Source organism: Miscanthus floridulus, chromosome 1, assembly GCF_019320115.1.
Source record: "Miscanthus floridulus cultivar M001 chromosome 1, ASM1932011v1, whole genome shotgun sequence".
Taxonomy (NCBI): Eukaryota; Viridiplantae; Streptophyta; class Magnoliopsida; order Poales; family Poaceae; genus Miscanthus; species Miscanthus floridulus.
The window spans coordinates 154,402,514-154,414,149 of NC_089580.1; positions in this window are offsets into that span (position 1 = coordinate 154,402,514).

Sequence of the window (11,636 nt, forward strand, 5' to 3'; positions counted from 1 at the left end):
ATTTTTGAACAATTTTTGCCGATCATTCTATCTATCCTACCATGGGTTACATGTGTGACTTTCAAAGTCATCGACTAGCCACGCTAACTGTTGTTTGCCGGGATTTTTTAGTAACTCATTGAGCCATGTCTCTTAGCCTTATAGCGTACGTATTTGGGCACCTCCTACTGATCGACTTGACTCCTTCTTGCTTCATAATAAGCTAACTTCATCAGCTCTATTGGTCCATTGCTTTCCAACTCATCATTAGCTTCCAATAAAATCAGTCGATTTAACTTCAAGAGCTCCATCGGCTTGCCATCACAATGGAAAAATAGACCCGACATGTAGCTGCTTGTCACGTCATAATCTAGACTCTTCCACATCCTTTGCTTGTCTATCGACTATGCCTCACATTGAAAAGAAAATCGAGGACCGATGAACCAAGAGTCGATGAAGAAATTCAACTTTGTTCAAGTGATGACTCTGGAAACCTTTCCTTATTTAGTTTCAGCAGCAAATTTAGCCAATTGTGGTTGCATCGGCTGTACATAGTCGATTGTGCATTCAGAACACCACCAATATATCTAGGCTCTCCATGTTGCACATGGGCATCCACTGCTGAAGCACCTTTGCTAGCGGTAGCTCTACATGGTCATCCACTGTTGAAGCACATGTCGTGTCTGCTAGGCCAAATGGCTCCATCACCTGATGCATCAGCTGAAGTGGAAACTGAGCCAGTACTGGCCTCCCCAGCCGATCTCTGTATATCTGTTCTTGGAGATGATGAAGGTGAGCAACAGATGGAGCTCAATTCAATGTGATGCATCTGGACTCTTGATTCCCCTTGAACATGTGCAGTTCCCTGAACCTGATTACCTCAACATACTTTGCAACCTGCATGGCAAGTTCTAATAGTTCATGGCAGTCTTGGTTGTCGCCGAAGAAATTGGAATTAGCGGTGGCCTAGTTGGGGCCATGCAGCATCATCCTTTGCACCGTGGCCAGCGCTTCTCGCTCACCCTCACCATAGCTGGTGTAGTTGGCTATCACGGTGCCTATGATCACACTCAGTCCGAGTTCATCAGTATGATGTTGGACGCACTTTGGCGAAAGGTCCTTGTGTAAAGATGTCAATGGGGCCCTATTCCCTGATTCCCCATGGGGAATTCACCCATTAGGGGACGAAGATGGTATAAATCTTCTTCCCATGGGGAATTAAATGGGGAAAAAATCATCCCCATCGAGTATGACGGGGGCAAGGATGGTATACATGCCCCTGTCCCCGTTCCCCACGGGGACCCAAAATGTTTAAGGTCCATCTGAGAAGGCCCAATTCCTATGTACATATATAAGGCAATTTGTAACCCTACCCTTATCCTTTCCATTCGTTCCCAAATTCCCAATCCCCTCCCCTGTCGCCCCTAGCCATCGTTGCCTCATGCCACACCCAAGCAGCAACCATGGAGGTAGAGCCCCCTTGTCTCCACCTGATGCTGCCGATGGTGGCCTCTCCCCTCCATCCGATGGCGACGGCGACCGTGATGGCGCCCCACCTCCTCCACTATTGAAGCCCATGGCAGATCCAACCGGCAGCGCCCTCCTCCGCATGACTGATGGTGCCCTCCTCACCTACCGCCATGGATCTAATGGTGGTGGTGGAGATGGCCGTGATGTGGTGGTGCAAATCCATAGCTTCGACCTCCTCCGCGTGATCGGCGGCGGCGTGTTCCTCCACGTGACTAGATCTCTTCATGGCTGGCAATGGCCGTGTTCCCACCCAACTCCCAAGGCGATTGGGGGCGGCGGCACCCTCCTCGGCGCCACCTGAGGCATTGTCCTTGGTATGGCGACCCCTAGCTCCTCCCTCGCGATGGCAGCGTGCTCGCCTAGCTTCCCAGGCAATGGGGGTGGTGGTGCCCCTCCGTCTGGTCGAAGATTCCAGTGGCTCCACCCTCCCCATCCCTCTCGCTCTCGTCGCTCGCTAACGGACGTGGCACTAGGTCTTTTCTATGTGCAGTTGATGCAGGGATGGGGATCCCTATGGGGATTAAATCCCCTAGCGGGGACGGGGATGGGGAAGAAGTGCTCCCCACGACCTTTCATGGGGATGGGGACGGAGGAAATTTGCCTCCGTGGGGATGGGGATCGGGCAGTAACCCCTGACGGGGAATTCCTTGTTGACATTTTGATCCTTGTGTAGTTTTGGTAATTGAGTGACAACCTAGGTGGACTAATTGTGTTTCTATGAGATACACAGGTGATTAGTCCACAGGTACATGTGTGTGAGCAACATATGTCATAAAGGTGAAAATGGCGTGGAGATGTTGCAAAACTCACACATGTGATGATGAAGGAGCTCATTGCACATGAGACATGACATTAGTCAAGTGATCAAGATGGAGAAGATCAAGATAAGACTTGGCTTGATGGACCTATTGCAAGCGTGAAGGGCAAGTCGGAGGCTTTGGAGCGATGGACCGTGTGGTGGTGAAGCTTGAGCAAGACTTGGCACCAATGGACGATGGCAATGGTGAAAAGCAAGTGAAGTCAAGATCGATGAACCAATATGATCACGTGATGATATGAAGTGGATCATATCATTGTTGATCGTGTTGGTGCATGTGTTGCATCGACATTGAAGGAGATGGAATGGAATGCGCAAGGAAAAGGTATAACCTAGGTCATTTCATTTCATCGGTCATAGGCGTGTAGAGAAGTTGATGACCAAATTTAGGATAGATGGCCGTACTATCAAGAGGGGCAAACTTGTTTGCATATCGGTCATCTAGTGCCACTCGAGTGATCTAACTTTGCATCATCGCTAGGATTGAGTGGCATGGCAAGTTGAGTGGCTAATCCTTTGGAAAATGTTTGTGAAAAGCTAACACACATACACATGGTGGTGTACACTTGGTGGTGTTGGCACATTTGCAAAGGAGAAGAAGTTGGTGAAGAAAAGGAGTTAGTCGCGTTGGTCACAAAGTGACTGGACACGTCCGGTGTGGATACCGGGCGTGTCCGGTATTCTATCTAAACTTCGGTTTCAGACGGAAGTGATCGGACGTGTCTGGTATGTTGACCAGACACCTCCGATATTTCAACCCAAGGTGAGCGACTAAGTGTAAGCGACCAGGTGCGTCCGGTCGCCATACCGGACACATCCGGTATGAATTAGCGAGTGTTGATGTTCAGTGAAATAGTTGATCGGACACTGGGAACATTCCGTCCAGAGTGACCGGACATGTCCGGTCAAGCTTGGGTGCTTACTGGACTCGACCGAACGCTGAGGCTCAGCATCTGGTCATTTTCTAGCGACGCGTCCGGTCAGCCCTGGGAGCTTACTAGACTCGACCGGACACTGCAGCTCGGCGTCCAGTCGTTTTCTAACTATGCATCCAATCAAACATGTTAGAGAGCTATTGGGGCGACAGCTAGTTTGAATGGGACACATGACAGTCAGGCAAATATCGGACACATCCGGTATGGCGACCGAACACGTCTGGTATACACGAACGGTGTGTCCGGTGCAAATGACCTGCGCGTCTGGTCATCCTGAAATTTGCCCAGTGAAGGGGTAATGGCTAGTTTAGCCCATAGGGCTATAAATAGAAGGGTGTCTTAGGCATGGCTGGTGTTGAGCACCTTGGGGGACTTTGTGTCCATGCTTGAGAGTGCTTGGGAGCCCTCTAACTCACATATGCTTGATAGTGATCATTCGATTGTGTGAGAGAGAGGTTCTAGTGAGATTGCATCATGAGGTTCCATCGAGTGGCACTAGGTGGTCGTCTTGCAAGCCAGTGGTGCTTGTTACTCTTGGAGGTTGCCACCTCCTAGATGGCTTGGTGGTGGTCTCCATCGAAGCCCATAAGAAGCTTATGCGGTGCTCCAGAGAAGAGCTTTGTGAGGGGCATTATGCTCGCCCCGCGGGAGCCACGAAGAGCAACTCTAGTAAAGCGTGTCATTGAGCTACCCTCACTTTTGGGGTAGGTTCTTGCGGTGCCCAATGTGCGGGTTTGGCGGGTGATGCCAATTTGTCGTCGAACCACCAAGTGAGCGGTTGACACAACAGGGACTAGCGTGTTGGCAAGCACGTGAACCTTGGGAGAAAAATCACCGTGTCCTGTTGGTTTGCATCATCATTACACAAGCTTGTAATTACTTTCATATACATTGTGCTTGTGTAGTTGCTCTTGTAATTAGTTAGCTTGTGTAGCTCACTAGTTACCTTCTTGCTTGTGTAGCATAGAAGTAGCTCATTTGCGTGGCTAATTTGGTTTGTGTAACCTTGTTAGTCACATTGCTTAGTTTGTGTAGCTAAGTATTTGTGCTCTCAAATTTGGCATTGGTTGCCTTGTTATTGATCACTGCTAGTGAGCTTAGTTTTTTTTTGCTTTTGCTTACTAGCATGTGTAGGAGCTCTCCGTTGCTTAAAGTACTAGTAGCATAGGTTTGTGTGACCTTGCTTCTAGAATTGGTTAGGTGAGCTCTAGCTAGCCCGGCACCTTTGTTGCTTAATTAGTATCTTTGGAAGGTGCTAGAGAACATAGAAAGAGGGGTGTAGTCTTGGCTAGACCAATAGTTTTAATTCCACACTTGTTTCGGCTAGCCGACACGATTAAGTTTTAGAAACAACTATTCACCCCCCCCCCTCTAGTCACTATCTCGACCTTAAAAGTGGTATCGGAGTCAGGTCTCTTATTTGTGGTCTTCACCGACCCGAGAGGATGGCGTCTAATGGGCTAGATGTTTGTGAGACACATATTTTTTATGGCATAAACTTTGCAATTTGGAAAAATCACATGCTTGATCATTTTTGTGCAAAGGGACCTAAATTTTGGTGGGTTGTCACTAGTGGTGTCACCCATGTTTTGGATCATAGAAATGTCACCAAAGCTCAAAGAGTTCTCTATGAACTTGATGCACATGCTTGTTGTTTTCTAATGGATGCTTTGAGTTTTGATTTGATGAAACAAGTAAACATCACAGGAACCGCTCATGAGATATGGGAGTCCATCAAGCGCACCTTCAGTGATTCCTCCACATGGGATGATGGCAAGTTCAAGGAGGATGAGCCCAAGAAAGTGGCGCATGAGGATGTTGAGCATGACCACAACGTGGTGATTGTGGAAGATTGCTCCACCTCATGGTCAAGTGATGATGATGATCGATCTACTACAAGTTCACTTGACAAGATTGATGGTGATGCCTCAAGTGATGTATATGATGATCCTACCCCATGCACACTTGATGGTGATGATGGTTCATGCTCAAGCCATGATTGTGATGCTACTACAAGCCCATCCACTACACCGCATTGCTTCATGTCATAAGGTGACACCAAGGTATCAAATGATAATGTGGTTGATCATGTTGAATCATATGATGAGCTTGTGAGTAGACTTGCTAGCATGACCATGTCTTTAGAAAATGAGAAAGCTAAAACATTGAAATTGGAAAATGAAAACTCATTTCTAAAGAACTCTTGTGAAGAACATAAGAAATTACTTGATGCTTTTAAATCTTCACATGATGAGCTAAAATTGAATCATGAGACACTACTTGCATCTCATGATGAATTACTAGAACAACATGCTTCTCTCATTAAAGTGTTTACAAAGAAACTTAAAAATAATGAGAGCTCATCACATGGATCAAATGATAAATTGCAAAATGTTGCTAACCCTTGTGATGTAGGAAAGAAGCATGTGTCCACCTCTTGTGATGATTTATTAGATATGCCGTGCTCTTCACATATAGATGCTTGTTCTACTTCTATGTCTTGTGAGACTAACCTTTTAAAGGAGAACAATGAGCTAAAAATGAAGTGAAGAATTTGAGCAACAAGTTAGAGAGGTGCTACAACTCAAAAGTCACCTTTGAGCACATGTTGAAGACTCAAAGAAACTATGGTGACAAGTGTGGCCTTGGTTTCAAAAAGAAGATGACAAAGGGCGAAATAAAGAGAGAAAGAAAGATGAAGAAGCTACAACAAAGAAAGCTCTCTCATACCATGTGCTACCAGTGTCATGAAGCGGGACACCTTGCAAATGGTTGCCCTAACATTGAGAAGCTCAAGAAGATAAAAGAAGAAGAGAGGCTCAAGCATGTGAAGTGCTTCAAGTGCCGCACTTGGGGTCACCTTACCTCAACGTGCCCAACCAAGCAAATGGTGAAGCAACTAGAAGAGCCTCAACCAAAGCCACAAGTTGAGCAAGAGAAGACACCCTAAGAGCAAATCAAGACCAACCATGAAGATGGTGGTGATTTGATGATAAAGAAGAAGAAAACAAGAAGGGGTGGAAAGGCAATGCATCCAATGCAAACTCAAGATGCTAAGATGATGAGCAAGAATAAAGATGAAAAGAAAGATTATGCTCATATCAAGTGCTTCAAGTGTGGAAGTACGGGACACTTTGCCTCTAAGTGTCCTACCAAACTTGAGAAGAAGGCTCAATCAATCCATGAGAGGCAAGGCAATAAGAAGCAACACATGAGCAAGGAAGAGAAGGCTCAATTAAAGAGAGTTTGTTACTCATGCCAGGAAAGGGAACATATGGCATATTCATATCCCCTAGGTAACGCTCCTAAGCCTATTTCAATTGATGATGATTCTATGCTTAGGAAGGATGGTAATGGTACCTCTATGGTTACTATTGCAATACATCCCGCTACTCATACTAAGGCTATGCCTAAGTATGTTGCTTCTAACTTAAGAGGACCCAAAATTATTTGGGTACCATCAAAAAGTGGATGATTGTTTGTAGGTACCATCGGCATTGGAGGCTTGATTCAATTGATTTCATATTGATCATCATATGTTGAATCAAGATATGAAGCCTAGTGCATATCCAAACCCAATGCCATGATAATTGAGTGAAGTCTAAATATGCTACATCATACAAGTGCTATAATTCAAGTTGTTGGTAATTCATTGGATAAATTAGATGGCTTGCAAAATATTTGAGTTGAAGCTTGCTAGTTAGATGATCATGAGCTAACCAAGGTATATCTCTTGTTGGTCATTTCATTTGGATGCATGAGTTGACTGAATTGGATAAATATGCAATATTGCTTGCTATAAGTGGATTGAATGAATTTATGTCTTGTGAAAGTATTTAAACAAGTTGGTTTCACGTTTGATTCACATTTGATGAAGTATAGCTCAAGTGATTGAAATCTGTCCTATATTGCAAAATCTGAGCTAGCTGTTATCTTAGCCATGTTTGAGTAACCAAAACTTATTTTATTGGCATAAAAATTAGTACACATGCTCTAAACTTATGGTATAAGTTTCTGTACAAATTTTATGAGAATTGGATAAGAAATGCTTTAGTTTTGGAGTGGATCTTGTCAGCTATAGTGCAGCAGTTTTCAGCATGTAGCAGTGGTGGAATAATTAAAATCTGGTAGCAATCTAAAAGTCAAATGAAGCTCAAATTTTTACAGCTGCTAGATAACTTAGTGAGTCATATCTCCACCAAATTTCGTGGTATTTGGATTTGTACTTTGGGAGATATTCATTTTTCTTTGAAGAGTACAAAATCTACCAGAAAAGTGACAAATATTGGATTGATCTATAGTCACTTTGATTGAAAGGTCCTCAAGTTGGAAACATGTTTATAAGTAATTGAGGCACCCAAGTTTGGTTTTGAGATAATCTAAAAGCATGACAAGCAAAGAGTACAAGGCCTTTTGATTATGGAGTGTACCTTGCACACTTTTGGTACTCAAGATGAAGATCAAGATCAAACTCAAGAATGGTTCTTAGAGAGAGGTCACTTCTTCCTAGTGTAGGGACTTGCCGCCTATGTGTAGGTAAATCAAATGTGGTACTTGGAAGGCTAACATGGAAGTGGTGATGCAAGGGGCATTTGAGATGCTTAGTTGAAGCTATCAAAAGGATTGATCAAGAAAAGCAAGCAACACCCAAAAGAGAGCTATTCATGATATTTCAAGTGGTATTCTCACATTAATGATCTCATGCAAGCATTGATCAAAATATAAAACAAGTCAACCACAACATGAAAGTACACTTGATCATAAGTGGTATTTATTTCATATGGGTGAAGAATGGAATTAAAAATAGTATCTATTGGTCTTCACCAGGCTTATAATTGGACTTCACGTTGCTATTAGAGTAATAAATTGGAATCTATGTGACTATCCTCTACTCCAACATAGCAAAGGTATCATTGTAATGTGTATGGTCATTTTATTCCTTACTAGTATGCGGTTAGTACATATAGTTCATACTTCATAGGATCATGCATAACAAATAAAATGTTTAAATTCATAGCCTACCACTATTGCTTGAATGATTAATTAATCTAATGGTTAGTACATGAATTTGTTCATGAGCTAAGTAAACCCAAGTACTTGATTTAATTTGGATTGCCAACAAGTGACAAGTACAACATTGGCAAGATAACCCTTGCAAGAGGTGTGAAAAAGTTTGTCATTGGTTCAAACTAGACTTGGAAGCTTAGGCAAATCAATTTAGTTCAAGTCAACTATAGAAGCTCATAATAGTGATAAGAGTACAAGCACAAGACAACAATGCAAATGGATATCTAGTTTGTTTATTTCAAGTGGTATCTAGACTCAAGTATTTCATCAAGAATTCACAAGTGATGTCTAGATCAACTCACAAGTGATATCCTATAAGTGGTACTCATAAAGATAACAAAGGTTCAATAAATGGTTTTTATTGATAAATCCAACAAGTGGTTCCATAACTAAAAAATTCTTTCAAGTGGTATCACATCTCCATGTGGTATCAATCATACAAGACAATGGTTCCACAAGTGATCCTCAACTTTAAGTGATCATCAAATGAAGAATGTGTCCCTCACCTACAAGAGCTCAAGTCTATAAAATGGATGACCCATGCTATCACACAGGGGGAGGTGTCCCACAAATTGATATCAAGATCAAAGATCCTATGTGTGGTATCTCAAGAAGCCCTACACAAGATACAAGTGGTACAAGTTACAAGTGGTATCTACAAGTGGTGTCATTCCAACAATCAAGTGATGTCCATAAAAAATGCAAGATTCAAGCATCAACCATCTACCCCAAATGCATACCTTTGCATCAATGAGAAGCACACCTTTTATGGAAATTGATGACAAAGGGGGAGAAATTGTACAAAGATATGAAAGCTTTGAGATTGAGATTGTACAAGAGGGAGAGATAAGATATGAAAACTTTGGGAGATATTGAGACAAAGAAGTAGAAGTTGGACATGGACATGGACAAAGAGGGAGCAACATTGAAGAAAAGAGATGGATCAAAATTCTTGGACAAGAGAAGCACACAAGTAGGGGGAGCAAGCTCATGAGCTTTGATTGATTGTATTTGATATGTGCATATTCATGCGCTTGCTTGCATTGCATAAGTTCTTAAATTCAATATGCATGCTTGTGTGATGTATGCTAGTTGTAGAATTTAATTGATGAAATGAAAACTAGCATGCAAAGGATGATAGTTAGACACTTGGTATGCTTTTCAAGTAATGCTAGTACCTTGCTTTTAATGTTGATCTCATGAGGTATCTAGTGCTTTTCATTTCTAAGTGTTATCTAGCTAACCATGTTTCTAAGGATGAATTTAAAGGTGCAACTCTGATTGGTATCACACTTCAAAGGTTTGCTCTATACACCTTAGCATCATTTGGTAGTAATTACTCTCCCATATTTCTAATCTATGCATATGTGCGAACTTCAAACCAAACACTCTAGCACATATGTAGGGGGAGCTAATACTACCATTTCGGGTTTGTGGTACTTGTCCAAAATTATTTACATATGGTAAAATTGCTTGGGCAAGCAACATGAATCCAAAAGAGCTTAATTTCCATATCTTTGTAGAGTTGTCATCAATTAACAAAAAGGGGGAGATAGTGACAACCTAGGTGGACTAATTGTGTTTATGTGAGATACACAGGTGATTAGTCCACAGGTACATGTGTGTGAGCAACATATGCCATAAAGGTGAAAATGGCATGGAGATGTTGCAAAGCTCACACATGTGATGATGAAGGAGCTCATTGCACATGAGACATGACATTGAGTCAAGTGATCAAGGTGGAGAAGATCAAGACAAGACTTGGCTTGATGGACCTATTGCAAGCGTGAAGGGCAAGTCGGAGGCTTTGGAGCGATGGACCGCGTGACGGTGAAGCTTGAGCAAGACTTGGCGCCAATGGACGATGGCAATGGTGAAAAGCAAGTGAAGTCAAGATCAATGAACCAATATGATCACGTGATGATATGAAGTGGATCATATCATTGTTGATCGTGTTGGTGCATGTGTTGCATCGACATTGGAGGAGATGGAATGGAATGCGCAAGGCAAAGGTATAACCTAGGTCATTTCATTTCATCGGTCATAGGCGTGTAGAGAAGTTGATGACCAAATTTAGGATAGATGGCCGTACTATCAAGAGGGGCAAACTTGTTTGCATATCGGTCATCTAGTGCCACTCGAGTGATGTAACTTTGCATCGTCGCTAGGATTGAGTGGCGTGGCAAGTTGAGTGGCTAATCCTTTAGAAAATGTTTGTGAAAAGCTAACACATATACACATGGTGGTGTGCACTTGGTGGTGTTGGCACATTTGCAAAGGAGAAGAAGTTGGTGAAGAAAAGGAGTTAGTCGCGCTGGTCACAGAGTGACCGGACACTTCTAGTGTGGATACCGGACGTGTCCAGTATTCTATCTAGACTTCGATTTCAGACGGAAGTGACCGAACGTGTCTGGTATGTCAACCAGATGAGTCTGATATTTGAACCCGAGGTGAGCGACAAACTATAAGCGACCGGACGTGTCCGGTCGCCATATCGGACGTGTCCAGTATGAATCAGCGAGTGTCGATGTTTAGTGAAACAGTTGATCGGGCGCTGGGAGCGTCTAGTCCAGAGTGACCGAATGCGTCCAGTCGAGCCTGGGTACTTACTGGAGTCGACCGGACGCTGAGGCTCAGCATCCGGTCATTTTCTAGCAACATGCCCGGTCGGCCCTAGGAGCTTACTGGACTTGACCAGATGCTACGGCTCAGCGTTCGGTCGTTTTCTAACAGTGCGTCCGATCAGACATGTTAGAGAGCCATTGGAGGCAACGGCTAGTTTGAATGGGATACGTGGTGGTCAGGCAGATACCTGACGCGTCTGGTATGGCGACCGGACACATCCGGTATACACGAATGGTGCGTCCGGTGCTGCGTCCGGTGCAAACGACCTGCGCGTCCGGTTGTCCCGAAATTTGCCTAGTGAAGGGGTAATGGCTAGTTTAGCCCATGGGGCTATAAATAGAAGGGTGTCTTGGCCATGGCTGGTGTTAAGCACCTCGGGGGACTTTGTGTCCATGCTTGAGAGTGCTTGGGAGCCCTCTAACTCACATATGCTTGATATTGATCATTCGATTGTGTGAGAGAGCGATTCTAGTGCGATTGTATCGTGAGGTTGCATCGAGTGGCACTAGGTGGTCGTCTTGTAAGCCGGTAGTGCTTGTTACTCTTGGAGGTTGCCACCTCCTAGACGGCTTGGTCGTGGTCTCCGTCGAAGCCTGCAAGAAGCTTGTGCGGTGCTCCAGAGAAGAGCTCTATGAGGGGCATTGTGCTCGCCCCGCGGGAGCCACGAAGAGCAACTCTAGTAA